The following is a 21,841-nucleotide window of genomic DNA, read 5'->3' on the forward strand; positions in this document are numbered from 1 at the left end:
TTGGTAGAGGATTTACAAATAGCTGTTAAGACAACTCAGTTAAGATATTTAGATCACTGCTACAATAGTTAGAGAGCAACAACAAGATGATCTTTTTTTTTGAGGAATAGTCCCTTCCTTATATTAAAAAAAATACAATAAAGTTACATATTCACAAACAAAGTGGTCAAGGGAAATAGGATCACCTCGTAAGTTCATACGACCATAAGCTGGAAATCAACTATTCATCAAAAAATACTTTTAGAAATCAATAGAAAACAAAGAAATCCTCATGCCGCCATTGTAGCACCAACCATGGAAGGAGGATCCTTATCATTAGAGCCCCACCTGAGCGTGGGGTGAGTAGATGGCTCAAGGGGATCCCATGTGTCATCAAAAGCAATAACATTATCTTCATCTTTCTCTCTCTCAGGCCTATGAGGAGAAATGGCTAAGTCCAACTGGGGAAATACTCACTTGGGGTCTAGGTGAGTAGAAGGCCAACTAGTAGTAGGAGTAGTAGGAGAAGCCATTGGGGACCACCCCAAACTAGACCTCTGAGGAGGCAAGGCAAAGCGGTGCTGACCATTAGAACCTCCAAAAGAGCAGTACTGACCAAAAGCACCATCACTGGGAGAGTGGTGTGACTAAGAGCGAGGCATGTGTGAGTGGTGAGAATAACTACTATGTCCTTGATGATGACTGTGAGGAGGAGGATAGTCACCAGAGGCCAAATCTAGCAGAACACAAGCAACCGTACGGAGGACATTTCCCCAATGAGCCAAAAGCTCCTATAAGTGAGCCACATCCAAAGCCACTTTATCCATTTGTACTTGAATCTACAACATGGCATTTTTATAACAACATACTTTAATGTACATATCCACATTAATGTCAAGTGTGTTGTTAGCATAAATTACAACATTGTGATCTTTCGAAATGGTAAATAAGATCTCCAATCTGAAAGCATGCCATATTAGGGTGTATTTGAAGGGTATCAAACGAATATCACCTAGAAGAAAAAATATGCCAAGAAAAAGGTTTTGGGTGGAAAGGGCGAAAGAGATCATGGATCCATTGCCAGTAATATTGAGCTCGTCTACAAAACCAAAAAATGTGCAAAAAAAACTCAAGTTGGCCATAGAAAGGGAAATGAGGGTCAAAAACTCCTAGGTGCCATAGCTTGGGGCCCAAAGGTAAGCCTTGGAAAAGAATACACCAAGTAAAATGCAAAATTTTGGGTTCAGTAATAGCATGCCACATAGCAGAGAACCTATGACTCTAGGTGTGATGCAAAGATTGGAAATGCTAATGTTAGTTGAGAACATCAACTATGGGTAGGTGAGGAACCAACCATCAGTAGCCCAGCCTTGGTTTATAGCTAGTTATCAGGGTATCTAGATACCACTTCCAATACTTGCACCAAGGGGGAGAAGACTGAATGCCCACTTTATGTAACAAATGTGAAGGCATCGTAGAAACTAGAAGATCAAAAATTTGCTGATTTGGACGAGTGAGCTGGAATTGCACTATCATGTCCTCGCACAACTATAAGCTCATAGTAACTCTAGAAAAAAGATCTTTAGGGGTCCTTCTGCCACATTAAAAAAATGTAGAGAACTAGCCCTATGCACCTTAGTGAGGGGAACACCTTGGATAGAAAATAAAGGCAACCACAAAAGATTATGATGGTTCATAGAGAACCCATCTCTAAACCCATTGTCAACCCAATGAAGCTAGGGCTTAACTACTTCCTAGGCTCTCCAAATACTCTTGGCAACAAAAGTGCCCTAAATCTAAATAGGTTCAAAGGTAATAAGAAGGGTTTGAAACCCAATCCCCTTCTAGGCTGGCTGGTGAACCGAAAAGTGCGAGGAAATGCAATGTCTTAACAAAATCTTCCAGGCTTCATTGCTAGAAAGAGCTGAAATCAAAAATTTGGCACATAAAGTAGTACTTTTCTTCTAGGTGGACAATAAGCCTAGGCCACCAGACTCCTTGGGAAGATAGTAAAAATCTCAAGCAACTCTATGAAAGCCCTGGTGAGAAGCATCAGACACCCAGAGGAAGTCAAGTAAAAGGCACTCAAGTTTGAGGTAAGAGGCCTTTGAGGGAGCCCAATAGGAAGAATAATAAACATGGGTGGTGGTCAACACTTTGGAGCAAATATGGAATTTTCCCGCTAGGGAGGGAGGTTTGGTGATCCAATACTCCAACTTCTTCTCTATTCTGGCAAGAATGACATTGTCGAGCTCAACAATTGAGGCTTGGAAGGTGAAGGGGATGCACAAAAAATGAAAGACTTCTCCATGTTAAACCCATTTCCATTGATATTGCTAAATCCAAGCAGGACGAGGAAGGTGAGATTGCTTGTAACAAAGGGTTGTGTGCCACAGGATGGCAAACCATAAAGCAAGACAAAATGAGTCAAGAAATTGCAAAGTGGAGGCAATATTCTCTTCATCCTCTATGAGAGTAAGGAAGGATTCATCTATGAAATGACCATTCACAAGCTGATTAGGGGAATTCAGGAGGGAAATGCCTCAGACCCTTCTTTGGGAGATGGAATTTGCAAGAAAATACCCAAAACCTTGTACTACTAACACATATAAAGAGGGTGCCAGTGGAAATCCTTGGTGAATTGACTAATAAAGCACAAATTCTTGAGACTAACAACCATTAATGGAGATGTAAGCAGAGGCATCTCCAAAAAGAATTTGGACTAACTGCAAAAAGGTAGGGCCAAACCCAAGAGCCTGAAGCATTGTAAGAATGAAAGCCCACTCAATCCTATCATAAGCTTTGGCAAAATCAATTTTGAGAAAGATGGCCTATTGCTTTATATGTTGAGCCCACTCCATCCCTTCCCACACAAAAATTCTATTGTCCATAATATAACGAGACTTGATAAGACCTATTTGTTTTAGATGAATAATCTAAGAAAGTAGATGAAAGATTTTAAGAGAGAGAGACTTGGCAATGATCTTATAGGAGACATTCAATAATGTTATAGGCCTCCAATTGTAGATGTCTTTAGGGTTGCCTACCTTAGCTATGGACTTGATATTACCCTTGTTAATAATATTGCCTAAAGAATGGGAATTATAGGCCTCAATATAAACCTTATGTAGGTTTGGACCAATCTCATCCCAAAATACTTTGTAAACTTCACAAGGGAAGCTGTCACAACCAGGGGCCTTATGGTCTACCATGGAGAAAATAGCTTCCTTGAGGTCTTCAAGAGTGAGCTTTTGCTGATAGAACACATATTGTATTGGAGTGAGTCTTCTAGGCATGACAACCAAATAAGCCTATAAGGATTGGTCTTGGGCCACCAAGGGACCCTGCGCTATGAATTTTTTTTCATAGTAGCAAAGAAAAGATTGAAAAATGTTAGGAAGATCACAAAGGGTGTTCTAACCCTCCTGAATGCATTTGATCCCCACCACAGAGTGGTATGCCCTCAACACATTGAAGAATTCCTTGGAAGCTTGATCACCAATCTCCAACCAGTGAAGGCAAGCTTCGAGTTGAGCTCCCTGGGTAGTATAACTATTTGCAACTTACTTCTACTGGCAAAGGTTGGCAAGCCAAACCTAGAGATCCATATCAAATAGATTCATGGCAAGAGCTTCAGTGGCCATACAAAGACCTTTGATAGTGGTCTCATAGGATCTCTTTCGGTACGTGGCCAATTACCTTCCATAAATGTGAAAAAACCTCGTAGTATGGGTGATGACATCATTCCACCACTGAATCCACCCAAAGGAAGAGTGGGGCCTAGGTTCAAGGTTCCAAGTTTGTAAAATATGAGCGACAATGGGTAGATGGAACAACATTGAGGTATTAAGGTAAAATTGGGTTTTACAATTATGAGGAGGGGAAAAATGCTAGGTAATGGAGAAGTGGATGGGAAAATGATCTAAAAGAGTCACATTAGGGAGTGGAGTAATAGGTAGCAAACTCGTGTGAGAAAAAGAGAAAAAAAGGACTGATCAAAAATCATAGCACAGTTTTAAGGACCTTGTCCACTCCCTCTCGAAAGTTGGACCATGTGTACTAGATGCCATCAGTCCAACGGTGATGAACATTGGGATCAAAAAGACCCAACTTGTTTTGCATGTAGAACTAGGCTTCTCACTCACTAGCTAACCATCAGAAAGGCATAAGGCTCACTTTATCAATAGCCATTTTAACCATTTTAAAATCCTCATGGAATATCTAGGTGGAAAGGGACAAAGAATTAGCTAGCCATCTCCACAAATGTGAGCACTCAACCACATCATTAGGGGCATAGATATTGACAATGCCAATAGAATGATTTTGAAAATACAATAAAATCCAAACTACTCTCTGCATGGGGTTAGAACCATGGGAAATAACAATAGGAAAAAGCCAAGGGGAGAGGAGAGTGACTACACCACCTCAATCAACTTCATGCTAAGAAGCAATGCTAACACCATCCAGCCATATCACATGACAAGTTGAGATAACAAGGAACCCAAAGACTTTAACTTCTTGCAAACATAGAACATTAGTATTGCTAAGCTTGTGCTTGGTATCATGAACAAAATACTTTCTAGGGAGGTCTGTTAGCCCCCACACATTCCACGAGAGAAAATTCATCATAAACCAGCTTGCATATTCTCCTTCTCCTGAAGTGAGGAAAAATTGTTATGCAAGAAAGCAAAGGATTCCAATGAGGGGTCACCCAAAGTGATGGCTCTTTGTTTATCCCCAATAATAGTGTCTAATTTCAGCCTTCAGGCCTGTGAGAGAGATGGAGAGATAGAGAGGAAATCATAGAGGCTGCTTGAGGTTCACAAAACCAAGAAACTTTTACCTCTAGATTATCTATCCCTTGCGATGCAGGGTTTAAAATTGGTGGTGGCACAACCATAGGAGCCTCTAGTACCAAGGGCACAAGAGGAGCTACACTAGAGCTAGGACAACCAGCTTCTTGAGAAATAGGGTTTGGCTTAGTAGTGCCCTTATCTTTCTTGACAACAATTGTCCACTCATCTTTTTTAATGGCCAGTGTCGGCTTGGGTTCCTACATCAAAGAGAAATTGTGCTAAAAATGAGGACAATCCTTTATCTTGTGACTAGTAGATTGATAGAAAAAACAAACATTTAGGAGATCCAGGTAAAGCACCTTTTGGGTGAAGATGGTAGCACCAATATAAATTTCCAAGGACTCTTTAAGGTCCCTACAAAGGTCAACCTCAACATAGACCATCCATTGAGGATGAGCATTAAAAAAATTGTCTAGTTCCATGCAAATGACTTTGCCCACAATTTGGGAAATTTTAGTGAGAAAAGACCAGTAAGGGATGGGCAACCTAGGCAACTTTATCCAAATTGGAACCCTAAGTTTGCAGTCATCCAAGACACAAAAGTCTCAAGACCATCTCTAGAAAATAAGTAGAGAAGAGTGAACTGTCCATGGTCCATGACTGAAAATACTCTCAACTTGGGAGGGTTACCAAAATGAAACAAAAAAAATCCTTGGTGAGGTTTTGAATCCCTTGAAGGAAAATCCCCTAGGTAGACCAAGCCTTGGATACCCATTCATGAAACATACTTTTAGATGGATTGTGACCCACAAAATACCTGACAAGGGTTTGGGTTTCTAGCCAATGAAAAGCATATTCAAAAGTAGAAATATTCAGAACCAAGTCGGGAGAGGAATTGCCTCGTGAAATACCTTGGGCAAAAATTAATGCAGGTGTTTGCTCAACAGGGCCATTTTCACATGTAGCAACAACTCTAGCACCAATAGTAACTACTGGGCTAGAGAGGGCTGAGGCCATTATATTCTAAAATAAATTCCCACACTAGATGTGGAATGACAGATAGTAAAGCAGAAAGGGCTCAGATGCAAACTGTACAAACCCTAGCAGAGCTCATCCTTCTTTCTTCATCAGTGATGACCTAATTTTTGATGCAACTAAAATTTTGATTATAGATCTCAATTTTGGCTTGTACACTTGATCCTTCTTGATCGATTGTATCTTTGCATCTCCACAAGGATATTTAACTTATCCTTCTAATTCAATTCCTTTAAGCATTTTCTATTCTTCCATTCACTTCCACACATTTATTCCTCAACTTGACCTTATACTTATACCATATGTATTGTAAAGTAGGTTTTATTACATCTTAGAATAATTAATATTCATCTCTTTAGTTGGCTAGAACCAATGAAAAAATCCATTAAGCTTTATATGCCAAAACAAGAAAATCCTTCATTAGCCAACCCTGCTCGATAGACACTAACTCAGAAATGATTTTCCTATATTAACCAAGTGAACTTGCTTAACACTACATCTTCACAAACTTCCTTTGGTAACCAAGGGAGATTAGTTAACACTGGTTCCATCCAAATCATTAACTGAGTGAGCTTAGTCAACAATCAACTTCCACAAATTTCTCTTTGACGCTCGAGTGAACTCGGTAGTCACTGACTTCTAAACTTGGAAAACTCTGGAATGTTTGGTAGACACAGGAAACTATCTTCATCACCTAAGTGAACTTGGCATATACTGATTAACAAAGATATGAAATTTTGTGTAACATCAAAGGCAATACACAATTAAACAATTATTTTCAACAATCCCCCTCTTTGGGATTGATAGAAACACAACATGTCATAATACAATGAAATCTAGAGAAAAACAATAGTAAGGAGAATATCCTTAGTTTCATTCTGATACTCATCTATGATAACTCCCTCTATTAGTGTAAACTCCATCTATCTCTAGTTTCTCCCTCTATCTGCAAACTCTGTCTTCAACATCTTTTGATAGCAAACTTTGGTTCTTTGATATTAGACCATGTTCTTCTTCTTTGACATCTCTGCAAATTCTCCTTCATCATAGAACTCTCCCTTTATAAAGTATCTGTGAATATGACAAAAAACTCTCCCTCTTTGTCATCTCATTCCAAAGACAATACTCAATGAATATTAATGTACCTTATGTACTGATTCATATGCAATTTGTCCTTTTTATACTGCATCAACTAATTGATCTTCAATAGTCTCTGGTTGATGAATCACTACACTTCATTTAGTGAGCTTTAGATAGGGGAATAACCCCTAACTTACCTCTTAGATACAAAAATTCATCCTTAGGTGATGGCTTAGTAAATATATCTACAATTTGTTCTTTAGTATTCACATATTCAAATCTTACCTCTTTATCTTGTAACAATTCTCTTAGAAAATGATATTTTATAGAAATGTGCTTGGTCTTGGTATGCGTCACAAGATTCTTTGATATATTAATTGCACTGGTGTTATCACAGAAGATAACCACTGGATCCTTGATCTCTACCTTCATACTTGCCAACAACTATTTGAACTAAACAACATTGGAACAATTAACTATCATTCCCACATATTATATCTTTGCTACAGACTAAGAAATATAATTCTACTTCTTACTTGTCCAAGACCCTAATATTTTACCAAAAAAGATCGCTCCGCCACTAGTGCTCTTCCTATCATCAATACTTCCTACCCAATCAACATCTATGAAGGCTTTCAAGTCTAAATTGCATCCTTTCTTGTACCATAATCCATAGTCTTTAGTACATTTTAGATACCTTATGGTTCTCTTGATTACCATCATGTGTGGTCTGATCTACCTCCTTGGATTCATATTTTTGGAAATATTATATACAGTTTACATGGGTGTTCCAACTGGTCTTGAATATTCCATTTTAAACTTCTTTAGTATCTCCTTGATATATTTGGATGGAATAATGTAGATATACTCTTTATTCTATTGAATCTATAATCCAACAAAGAATTTTATCTCTCCAAACATGGACATTTAAATTATTTACCCATCTCTTTAAAAAAGGCTTTGTACAAGTATTCATTTCCAATGAACAATGTGTCATCGACAAAGATTTTTTCCAATACAATATTCTTGCCTTGTCATTCTTTGATATACTAGCTACAATTATCATTTATCCTTTGAAATCCAATCTTCATCAAGTAGTTATGAAGTCTTTCATACCAAGCTCTAGGAGCTTTCTTGAGACCATATAATACTTTGTGCAATTTACAAGCCATATCCTTTTTTCTAGGATATACAAAACCTTTTCCTCCTCAAGAATTCCATTCAAGAATGCAAATGTCACATCCATTTGATAAACTTTAAATCCTTTATGTACAACATAAGCAAGTAAATTTCTAACACCTTCTACTCTTGCAATAGGAGCAAAAATTTCACCATAATCAATACCTTTTTCTTGATAGTAACCTTTGCATACTAACCTTGCTTTGCTCCTAGAAACTTCTCCATCTTCATTCAACCTATTTTTGAAAACTTACTTTGTGCCAATTAAATTTTTATCCTTGGGTCTAGGAACAAGTGTCCAAGTCTTATTCCTCTCTATTTGTTTTATCTCTTCATTCATAGCTTCAATCCAACTTTCATTATCCAAAATATCTTTCATTGATCTAGATTCAAATTCAATAAGAAAACATGTACCTTATAGTTTGTTTCTTGTCATTGTACCACCTAACCTATCTCCAATGATCTGATCAGGTGCATGGTGCCTTCTAACATATCTTGTAAACACAGGTACTTTAGATCTAGAATTTGTTCAACTAGCCTTGCCATGATCTTCTATATCAAGCTTAGGTCCCAATGTTTGTGACTCAAGTCCTTTAGACTTGGTATGCTCAGCTTGCAACTTAGTAGCCTCTAATTGCAACTTGGGTCCTTCATACTATGACTTGGGTTACACTGGTTGCAACTTGAGTGCTTCTAGAGATTTTTGGGACTTAGGAGGTGAAGTCTCATGACTTCCAATCAGATTTGGAAAATTATTAGGTTCATAGTAAATAAACCTTCTGTAACCCTCGGGATCTTTGCTACTCTCTTCTTCACTCTTTTCTACAAACTCATCAATTCTTACATGTTTACTTTCTATGATCTTATGAGTGGATAAATTAAAACATTTATAAGCTTTACTTCTATTGGAGTATCCTAGGAATATACCTTCATCACCTTTGACATCAAATTTACCTTTCCTAGTCTCTTTCAGAATATAACATTTTGATGCAAGAGCATCTAGTTGTGTAAGGGCAATCCTGTATCACCCAAAAAATATGCTTAGAGATAGTTTCTGTTCAATATTTTCTTATTTTTGGATACCCATTTGGGTCAAATAAAGGTTCCAACTCTCACGGTTCCACTATCAATTTTTTGGATTAGAGTTTTTAAGCACCTTGGGATACATGTAAATGTAAAAAAAGGGTTATTTTGTAATAGAGCCAAAATTATGATGAGTTAGAGGGTTTAATTTGGAGGGATGATTATACTTTAAATTTAAAGTGCTCCAAAAAAAGAATTAGGTCAAAAGACTTTACGGTTAGAAAGTTAATATAGTTTTAAGTTTCCTAGAGACCTCCTAAGAGCACTTCAAAGTTAGATTTGGGGCACTAAATGGCCTTGTATAGGGCCAAAAAATGGGAGACAAGAAAATTTAGTCCATAGGGCTATATAGCACTTTGAGAGCTTTTCAGAAATGTAAATGGTTCATCAATCAAAGTCCTGGTTCAAAAGTTATGCCTCCTGGAAGTTGGACTACCATTTCTAGATTCTTTTAGTTTTTACACCGACTTCTAACGTGACTTCTGGAACCTTCAGTTTTGGTAGTGGATGCCAAATACATCTTCAAAAACTTTCATTGGTAACCAAGTGAGCTCAGCTAACACTGGTTCTATCAAAATTTTCCTTTATTAACCAAGTTAGCTCGATTAACACTCAGCATTTGGGAATTTCTCTTTGACACCTGAGTGAACTTGGTAGTCACTAACTTCTGAACTCGAAAAACTTTAGAATGCTCAATAGACACAGGAAAATGTCTTCATCACCCAAGTGAGTTTTACATACATTGACTAGAAAAGATATGACATTTTGTGTAACATCAAAGACAATACATAATTAAATAATTATTTTCAACAGAGTTTACATTATAATATTATATAGATTTCTTTTAAGAAGATACAACATATAGATTTCAAGAAATGATCTTTGACCTTTACTCAACAAGGATCCATATAAATCCCTCCATGAATACTTGAATAATACCTTGAAATACTTTTCCACCCAACCACGTGTAGCAATAAATGGTCCACTCCTCTAGCAAGGAGATAAGACCATAATCCATGTAGGTTCTACGATAATCTAAGGCTTATGAGTTAGAATCAAAATAAAAAGGTAACATAAGGCCACATAAAGCATAATTCCCGAAATGAAATGACAAAGAAAATGGACAAGCAAAGGAAAAATCATGTGTGAGAGGTTTGAACACATCTAGATGAGTGCCATTATTTATTCCTATATGTTGGGATCAACCTTCCAGGGAGCTAGACCATCCTACAACATAGAATTCTCCTACTTGAGTACTCCAATAGGGATATGTATGAGGTTCCATAGTACATTTATGTAATATTGGGATCAACCTACTAGGGAGCTAGACTATCCTATAGAAGAAAATGTCCCTACCTAACTAATCCAACATGTATGGTATCCAATTATCTACATTAATGTGAATTACAAAACCCCCATAACCTATTAAGTTTATTAACGTTTCCACTTAATTAAAAAAACTCTTATGTAGAGCCAACCTACATAGGGCCCTAGTCTCTAACACATAGAATCCTTTGGAAGCCACTTTCGAGCCCAACACCTATGGTGAGCCACACACCTAGGAAAATCTATCGTACTCACAAATACAAAACCACAATCATAAAAGAGTTTAGGGAACAAAATTTCTAGGGTCCCACACCCCTAGTTCAAACAAGACCATAACTCATCATATAGGTGTCACAACACATAAATAATAAAAAAGCATAGAGATGTTGACATTAGAGTCATATTTGTTATTAGTGACATACACTTATTCAGTTTGTAAGTATCTACCAAGCATATTGTATAGTTAACAATGTTAACCAAGAATTTCTATCCCTACTGAGTTCTATAGTTGCTACCGAATCCAAGGGCCAATATTCAATTTGAGCCAAGGAGTTCCTACCATGGTGATGATCAATAGTGTAAATAGAGCATCTCATTGTATGCCAAGTTTCTCAGTGCCAACTGAGTTATGCAGTGCTTACCGAGTTCCAAGTTACTGTGATGTGAATCTAGTATGAACCAAGCCACTTAGTGTTAACCAAGTGATTTAGTTTTTACTGAGCTTGTAGTGATAACATTGACCAAGCTATGAAGTGTGAATCCATTGATTCAGTTTATATGCCAAGTTTCACAATATTCATCGAGTTACCATTGCAGACCAAGTTCAAGACTACTTCTAAGTGATTAGTTTGGACTGAGCTTCTATGTCTACTAAGTGCATGATGATGCCAAGCATTGACAATGGATGTCGAGTATGAGAACCTCATCAAGCTAGTCTTAAGAACCCAAGTTTCTAAAATTGGGCTAGCTTTGTGTATTTTGTGTAAACTTATATTGTAGCCAACTTTGTTGAATTGTAATTTGGATTGGTATATATGTAATGTATTGTATCACATCCAATGTAAAATGTGGAAGTAATGTAACAAGCAGAGAAGAGCAGAAGAGTGAATTACAAAGGCTACAATAATATAAGGTACAAAAAAGATTTATCTATCACAACAAGGTGATTACTACATTTAAAGGAATCTCATTTAGCAAACTAAGTTGTAGATAAAAGATAAGCTATTGTTTCATTCTAACAAGTGGATTAGTCAAATCTTTTCACAAGGTAGACTTAAGAATCTTTTGTAAATCTCTTTACCGAGTGCATACTTTATTGTATGTTTGCAAATCCTTTTTCAAGGAGGACCTAATAGTCATTATTGATCCTAACTGGGCAGATCATCAGAAGTGATCATTGTAAGCCTTAACATGCCAACTTTATACTACTGTACTAAAGCTTGTCGCTATCATTCTCACCCCATTTTTACTTTCTACTTGGAAGGTTTTTGGGTCACCAAATTGTGTGTCAAAAGTGTTATGAATGTTTTAATGTTCCTAATTTCTCATGCATGCAGTTAGATTAACATACACATGAAGGATTAATTGATAAATAAGGATTAAGTTTTATAAGTTACTGATTCACCCCTCTTAGTAACTTAGCCTATCATAATATTTCCAAAAAGAGACTATAATAATATATATTTTCAATTATTTTTAATGCTAAATATAAATGGTATACATTACGTAAGAATTTGATATGCATTTGGTGTCTTAAACAATAATTGGGCATATGAGAATCCATGTAAGAGCTCAATTGGTTAAAAACCCCTAAATCAAGCATATATAATTCCAAAACTTATAATAAAAACATGTACTAAATAAAAACAAGAATATAAAAGAGCACATGGAATATATAATAATACAATATTACTTTCCTCTAGTTACCAACAAACCTCTAACAAAAATTAATATATCTCCAAAAACTAATGACTAAATACCATTAGAAAATATATATCTTTTTTAAAGAAAAAGGTTCTCAAAACCTTTAAATAACTATAGAAATTAATTGTACAAATCCAATACATCAAAAAAAAATATAAGTAGACTGATATTTTATTAGCTAAATAATGAAATCAATAAGTTCAATCCATATCTCAAGTCCTACAAAGAATCAACGGAAGTAGGAGCAATGAGACAAAGAGAGAAAAATAAATCAAACACGAGATGCAACATTCAAACCCTCTCCACTTTCATAAATTTTCATGGAAGAAGAAGCAATTCCATTGTAATAAATTCCTTATCTCAACATTTGAAATGATCATATATGGCTCTCTCCCCAAAAGGAAAGAAACTTCCAAATCCTTAAAGAATTATACTCACAAACTCTTGCTTGCATATCATTAATTTTTCTCTATAAAAATATCCATTAAAAGTAGAACCAATCTATCTTCTACCTTTCAGCCAACCTCCCTATTTGTATTTATAGCTTACACCACACATATATGTTATTGAATAGCTTTGATACCCCTTTAGGTGAAAAGACACCACCCTTTTAAATAAAAAGGAATTCCAAAATCCAAAATTGCCTTAGTTTATCCAATTAAATATCATTTTACAAGTTGTTTAGGCATATTAGGGGTAAATTAAGACTATTTTAGGTGTATATAATGAATAAATGGTTCAAAATTATGTAAGCACCCTCTCTAGTGCTCTATAACCCATTTTTATGCCCATTATTGAATTTATGTTCTAGTCTTATATTCTTCCACATGGGCACCACATGTTACCTTTTGATCTTGAATGCATGTTATTAGTCCTCTTCTAAATAATTATTCTTTTTATTTTACCCCTTTTTTATTTTATTTATTTTTATATTCTATTAAGCTTCCCTTTATGTCTAAGCATATATATAAATCACTCACATATAATTTATAACATATACAAATACTTAAATACATTATGTAACAATGAATATTTTTATAGGTATATATGTGTGCACCCATATATTCTTATATAAATATACCAAAAAAATATCATAGAGAATTTACATGAAAATATAAATATCCAAATCATGAACACATAATTCTAAACACTAGAATCCACCAATCAAACCATCAAAAGAAATGATAAAACCATAAACCTTGGCCTCTACTAAATTATGCATTAATCCTATGTTAGGCAATACAAATGAGATTGACAAAGCATCAGAAGGGAAGAAACATAGCACTAACACATCTAGCGTACCCCTTTCATCTACAAGCACAAGAGGTCCCTAAGCACTACAGGGTGTTATCACTGATACAGATGTTTCAATGCCAATTGTTGTATATCAAAGAAAGGACATAGTGACATCAAATGTTAGCACATTAGTGCTAAATGCTTTAATGCTAGCATTATTGATAGTTGAGAAAGATAGGACACAATTCCATATAAGTGAGAAAGGTAGTCCTACACCTATTTCACAGATACAAGGAGAACAAGACAAAATAAAGAAGAAGGATAAGATTGAAGAGTTAGTTTTCACTATGAAATCATAGGAAAAAATAGCAATTTAGACATTGGTATTGTTGATCACACTTTGGTTTTAACATATGAGTGAAAATACACTCAAGTCATTACTTAACAATACTTAGTGCATGCTAAGTAAGTAGTGTATGCTGAGCATAAATTGATAGGTAATGCAAGCCAAGAAAAATGTATAGTCTATGCCAAGCACAAGTATGTGTCAAGTAGATAGTTAGTGCCGAGTCACTCTAGTGATGAGAAAGTTAGTATATGTCAAGTGATTTGGATGCCAAGTGAATAGTGGATTTCGAGTCATTCAGATGATGAGTAATAACATTGAAGATATAGTTGATGCCAAGCATCAAAGGCTTCAAGTTTAGAGTAAACAATTTTGAAAATTGTTGTTTGTAATGGTACAAACTCCTATGTAAACCATTTTTGGGTTGACTTAAGGATTTTTTTGTGATCCTAGATTATAAGAAAAAATATATATTGAGGATCCCTTTGTAGAAAATGCAACCAATAATATTGAGGGATGTTCTAAGTGGAAAAATGGATGAATCACAATCGTTGATTCCTACCTAACCTTAGGTCACCTAGGTCTTCTTAAGGAGGACACACCCTAAAGAGTTTATGAGAAAAGAGAGAAGTTTGCATGCATAGATAGAGAATACATGGTGACTAAGGAGTTATGATAGAGGTATTAAATTGTAGAATCATATAGAAAGAACAAAGGAAAGTAGAGAGAGAACATAAGTGATACATCTGATCAGGAGGATCAAGTATACATCAGGAAAGAGGTGATCTGATAACTAGTAGAGAGTTGCTAACCCAAGGATCAAGGCTAAAAAATTCTAATAGGTGAATCAATAAAAATCTCTTAACCAAGTAGTCTTAGCAGGAGTTTGTAAATCCTTTAATAGGGTGCTTACTTCATTGTAAGTTGAAGTCCTTTAACCAAGCACACTTCTAATAGGGTTTTGAAATCCTTTAATAGGGTAAGATCTAACAATCTTTGTAAGCTTTTAACAAGGCAAAACTTTCATAGGGTAGATCATAGTTTATGATCAAACATTATAACCTTCATTGGATACACTTTATAACTATAGTAGTAAAGATTTTTGGGTTTCATCCCCACCCCAATTTTATCTTCTCATTGGTGGGTTTTTGGGTAACCAAATATATTATGTCATATGTGTTGAATGTTGTTTGTTTTCATGGTATGGATGAATATGCTTAGTTTGGTATTTCAATTTAGATGCAAATTATGAGATGGATGTATGGTGAATGTTTTAATGGATAAATTTTTGAAGTACTGATTCACCCCTACCCACACCCCCCCAAAGTTTACTTTCCTTATTATATTTCCAACAAGTTGTGACAGACTTGAGTTCTTTGGAAAGGAAAGCTTTGCAACTTTGAGGAAAGATCTTGAAGATGGAAGTCTATGAGTTGGAAAAAGTCATTGGGAACTAGAAGATTGAAATCCAATTTGCCCTGTATCAGCTAAATGAAACAAGAAATGAGTTGAAGTTCTCATTAAAGAGAAGGAAATATATAGCTATTAAGTAGAATGACACACATTATCAAGATGAATACACTACTGAATTGTTTATAGATGGAAACTCAAGTGAGTTTGATGTAGCAATTGTAGATCTAATGGAAAGGAATGGTGCCCTAATTGAAGAGGTCAAAAATCTTAAGATAGAACAAGAACTACAATTAGTATTTCTATGTGAGGTGATCGAGTAGAAAAAGAAATCTAAGAAGGACAAAGTCATGATTGAAGATGAAAAAAGGATACCAACAAAAAAAATGGAATAGAAGACATAAGAGGTACAAAGGATTGCTAACATGCAAATGGATACAATGAATCAAATAATGATTGCAAATCATGAATTGAATGGTAAGAACATTGAGATCAGAACCCTAAAGTTATAAAATGAACAAATGAGAAATGATCTATGAAGAGAGAAAGAATTTGCTGAAAGTTTCAACAATCCATGTGAAACCATCATGTACTTTGAGAAATTGATGAGATCTCCTAGATCTAACAATGATACTACTAGATTGGGATACACCAGTACTGAGGAAGGAGAATCATCTAAAAGTGGTGAACAAAGAAACAAAAAAGGTAAGAAATACAAACCCACTTGTCATAATTGTGGAAAGCTAGGTCATATAAAAAATGTTTGTAGGAGCAACAATGCAAATTAGAACCCTAAGAAGAAATTCATGGATTACTATCATAAGTGCAACAAGAAATGACATCATACACATGAATGCAGGGCCAAGACTACAAGCACACAATGATTTGAAGGATATTTCCACAATTTTCAGAAGTATGGACATAAAGCATATGAATGCAAATCTAATGCCAAATGAACATCTAACAAGTAGGCAAAGGGAAAACACAATAGAAAATCCTACAATTGGGATTACAACACAAGGTATAGTTGCCACTATTGTTAAGAGTATAGATATGTTGCTAAGAATTGTAGTAGAACACATTTTAGAAGTGATTATAGTATATGGTTGAGTCAAACTACATGCTTTAGTTTTTTGAAAATTGGTCACATCAACAAGAACTATAAAATAAGGTCAAAAGCACCTAGCAGTGAATTCAACAAAACAAGAAGGTTGATGTTAAGAAAGTCAAGGTGTAAATGAACAAGGCATGGAAGAAAAATGAAGATTGAAGTACATCAAGTTCAAATGAGGCCACTTCATCCAATAGATCAAGTGATCATGTCACCCCCAAGTAGGTTGTCAAATGATATGTGGGACTGATATTTCAATGCTATATTTTACATTAGTTCTAAGAATCTAAGTTCTAAAAAGATTATATATGCATGAATTAAGATGCAATGTATTAGTTAGAACCTAGATGAAATCTATAATTTTTGTTAGTTTTCATGTTGCCGCCGAGCATGAAAAGTTTCATAGTTGTTGCCAAGTCAAAATAAAATTTTAGTTGATGCTAAGCTAGTAAAGGTGATAGTATTGGCCAAGATGACTATGATTGCTAAGCATAGTACAAATTATGTATAAGCTAAATGAGTTGAAATTTCTATGATACCTAAGCTTACAACTATGTAAGCACTAGGCAGTTAGTGTCAAGTTTTAAAGGGTTATATGGTCATTTTTTGACTCATTTGCATTCATTCGAGATCAAAGAGAGAAAAAAGAGAATAAATGAGGTGAAGGATTCAAAAATTTGTGAACTAGATTCAATTACTACTTATCACCAATCATCATATTTATAATGTATTTATTGTGTGTTGAGCTACCCTATCTAAATTATCATAAACCCTAGTTATTTTAAATGGCATCTAGTTCTTCTAATACTATTAGGAAGGAAGGAAAAGAGGTTTTGAATGTTCAATTAATAAGAAATAAGATTAAACAACCACCCTTCCAAGCTATTCTTGAGATAACATACAATGGAAATCCAACTAGTGCATTATCGATGATACCACCACAGGTTTTAATGATACAAGATGTAAGATGTTGTTACACTTGTAAGATTGGAAGTATTGGAGACATGGAAATCAAATATTTTTATAACAAACTATGTGTAGATGGAGTGTTGAAGCAGGAAAATAAAATTGCAGAGAGAAAAGGGTTAACCCGTGCCCTAGATTTTTCAAATATATCCAATATAGAATGGATTAAGATAGTACTAAGAATAATACATGATCACTCTATATGGTTAGATAATGGCTCTACCAAGATCACAAAAGGGATCATTCAATGAGTAACAAGGTATTCTACCCGAGATAGACCCAAGACCATGTGAAGTGATGCTAAAGAGGTAATTGAGAAGAATATAGGGGCTGCATGGAAAAAAAGAGTAATGACCATAGACACAATTTTAGATCCCCTAATTGCATTTCTAGTGAGAATAATTGCTCACAAGTTCTTTCAATCTAGTAGATTGAACATAGTCTCTTGTATGGTTGTGGATTTAGGCTACAAGATAGTGAAGAAGGATCACTCTTATGACCTTGCTAAGTTACGAATCCAATAATTATCAAAAAACTTGGCAGCCATAAGAAAGACAAAGAGTGCACAATGCAAATTTGGTTCATTACTAGTTTTCATATTCTCTATGTGTAGAACACATTTCCTTCATTTGGTAAAGTTGCTTGGAAGATCAACAGGTCTATTGCAGTTCAAATTGGAGATTTCATACAAAAACTTGCAAACAACTTTGAGTTAGTTATGAAAAGTTATTTTGAAGACTTTAAGAAGTCTATGAAGCAAAGAATGAGCATACCAATGTCACTAGTGGAGAAGCATTATGATGATGTTTTCTTCCTAGTTGATGTTGATCATGTATATGTACAAATAGTTGTTGCAAGGGTCAAATGGCTCATGCCATTACCATATGAAATTAGTGTGGATGAGATATCAAAATCCATCACAACACTATTAGTAGAAGAAGTGGACAAGAGTGCAACATCATTTGGAAATTATGAGGAATCCAAATCATGAATTACAATAAATTTGTAGATAATTTCTATGATGAGAAAGAAAAAAAAATTGTGAAGAAGCTAAAGGAAAGATTTTGTGAAGGAGGACATGAAGAAGAAGAAGAAGCTGAAGGTGAGGAAGAAGAAGATGATCAACTAGTTCAAGCTTCTCTTACACTTACACAAGATTAAGTAGAGGACCAAGAGGAAGAAGTAGAACATGATGAAGGTGTCAAGGGACAAGTAGACAATGAAGCACCTAAACCTACAAAAATGAAGAAAAGAAAAGTTAAGGAGCCAGTAGTGATTAAACTAAGGAAAGTTGTGAAGTCAACACAAAAAAATCCAGAAGTACCTATTACAGAGGCTAACACAAGGGAAACTACAAAGAAGACTTGAGAAGTTGAGAAGCCTAAAGGTAAAATTGCTATTGCAACTACCAAGGAGGATGAGCCTAAAAAGAAATAGAGAAAAAAATATATAGCTCCAGCTAAATTAGATGAGGAGAGTTCCAAATTAGATGAAATTAGTCAATTCCAAGTGGCAAGCCATAGTCCCTCTTCTAATTTAGGCAACTTGTGTGATAACATCAAGAACAATGTAGATTTATTAGGGTTCACACATGTTGAGTTTGATAAACTTGGAAAGGTAGAAATGAATAAAGTTGAAGAATCTGTATATAAGATGATGGCCACATTTAGGAACACGCTTATTGAGCTTTCTAACTCATTACCCAAAAGTCTATATGATAGAGTTGAGAAAAGGTGGAAATATAGTTTAACAATTGAAAGGAATACAAGGGAGACTACTCTAGAAAGAGTAATGCTATAATTGAACCAAGTCATCCATGAATAAGGCCATAAAAAAATACAAGTGGAGATTTTCTCCCAAATATAAAGCCTTTAACATTTTGTAGAATAATATTGAAGAGGTTGTCAAACAGAGCACCCAAATATGGAAAGTTATCTATGGGTTGACAATAGAAAAGGCAATTGGACAAGAACCTAAGGAGGTAAGTGGGGGAAAAGATGAACAAGATGCAGTGGAGATTACCAAGGATGGATCTATCAAAGATGGACATGAGCGAGGCATAAAGAAGGAAGTAGATGCAAAGGCTATAATAGAAGAAGAGCAACAACAAGATCATAATGTAACTGAGGTACATATGTTGAATGCCAACCCCATGTGGATTTGGCAAGTCAAAATGACACAACTAAGATAAAGGATGTTTCCAATAACATAATGTAAAACATCAATCCTTTGACAAAGGATGATTTGAAAAGGATAACACAGGATTCTAATTTAGTTACTAAATTATGCACTAATCCTATGTAAGTCAGTAAAGATGAGATTGACAAAGCATCAGAAGGTGAGAAATAGAACACTGACACATTTAGTGTACCCCTTTCATCTATAGAGACAAGAGGTCCAGAAGCACTTTAGGGTGTTATCACTGACACATATGTTTCAATGACAATTGCGGTATATCAAAGAAATGACATAGTGAAATAAAATATTAGAACATTAGTGCCAAATGCTTTAATGCAAGAAGTATTGAAAATTGAGCAAGATGAGACACAAGTCCATATAGGTCAAGAAGGTAGTCCTACACCTATTTTACAAATACAAGGAGAAGAAGGATAGGACTGAAGAGTCAGTTTTGACTATCAAACTAGAGGAATAAATAAAAATTCAGATTTTGGTTACCCTACCAATCTCTACATCTCCTACTCCTAGTCAAACTCTTCATAGGCTAAGTATAGATGCTACACCATTGCAATCATCAAGGCCTAGTCCTAATACATCTAAGGTTAGAGAAGGCACATCTTATGGAGATGTCAACTTGGATGAGGTGATTGAACTTCCAAAGTTTGAGCTATCAACAATTACCATTGAGGAAATGAGGATATTGCCAGATGCTCTAGTAAGGAAGAAGCATCGAGAGTTACTCAAAAGGGAGCACAACCAAAGAGAAGTTTTAAATGACATAAAAGATATATTTCTTGATGCATTTAGCCTCCCAAAACCTAATGAGGATAAACCTATTATTGAGAAACTACTGAATATGGTTGATAAAATCAATGATGCAGACCTGGATACAAAAACATAGACCTGGATACAAACACCAAACTTCTAGAATGGCCTGAGAAGAGGTTTCAAGCAAAGGTTGATGAATATATTTCTAGTTCCATTGCACTAAGATAGGTTGACTTAGCAACCAAGATGGAATATGTGAAAAAGGTGTTAGAGAATATATTTTCTCTATATACAAAGCTTTGTGATGTGAATTTGTTCACACAAGAAGCACAGAGGGCTATTGACTGGCTATAGGGAGCTCTAAAGACAACATGTAATATTCTTAAGTTGTCTCCTAGTCAAAGTCAGAATCATTTTCAAAGACTGCTATCTACTCAAGGTTAGATAGTTGCATTACATGCACAAGATGTAAATATTAAGGCTACCTTGATAAATACTCAAGCAATGTTGACCCCACACATGGAGGTGTTGGACACACATGGAGGTGTTGGACAAGGAACTAGCCTTTGAAAAACTTTGATGAAGAAAGATTCTCATCTTTCTACTCATGAAGACTTAGTAGACCTTTCTACCAAGCTAGATGTTTAAATTCAATCTCTAGAGGTAGCATGCAATAATTGGGATGCAACACTCAAGATAATAATGGAGGTCCATAAAACATTTTTGGACAAACACACTATTCATGCACCACCCAAGAAATAACTATCAAAAAAGGGGGATATTGAAGTCAATGTAGATATTGAAGAAAGGGGAATTACGATAGAAATAGAGAGAATACCCAAAGATAGAATCAATGTAGAAACAAAGGATGGCAATAGTTCATCATATTTACTTGGTAGTAGTATCATATTCATATGAAACATAGAACAATCATCTTAGTGGGAGTTATGAAGTTTTTGAGGTATGACTGATAAGTCATCAATTTTGCAAAATTTTTAAGTTTTGAAATTTTTTATGCAAGCCACATAAAGATTATAGATTATTTGAGTTATGCTCATAAGTTAAGATCATATATGCATGAAAAATTATGTTTTCCACTCATTTCAAAGGGGTAGATTGTTGACCTCATTTTGGTATTGAAATATGTGTGACAATACACATAAGTCATTACTTAATAGTACTCAGTGCATGCCGAGTAAGTAGTGCATGCTGAGCATAAGTTGTCAGATAATGCATGCCAAGAAAAATGTATAGTTTGTGTCGAGCACCAATATGTGCCAAGTAGACAGTTAGTGTTGAGTAACTCCAGTGATGAGCAAATTAGTATATGTTGAGTGATTCAGTTGTTGAGTGAATAGTGGATATTGAGTTATTCAAATGATGAGTTAGAACATTGAAGATATAGTGAATGTCGAGCATTAGAGG

This window comes from Cupressus sempervirens, chromosome 4 (assembly GCF_028749045.1).
Source record: "Cupressus sempervirens isolate cs-2001-9-10 chromosome 4, ASM2874904v1, whole genome shotgun sequence".
Classification (NCBI taxonomy): Eukaryota; Viridiplantae; Streptophyta; class Pinopsida; order Cupressales; family Cupressaceae; genus Cupressus; species Cupressus sempervirens.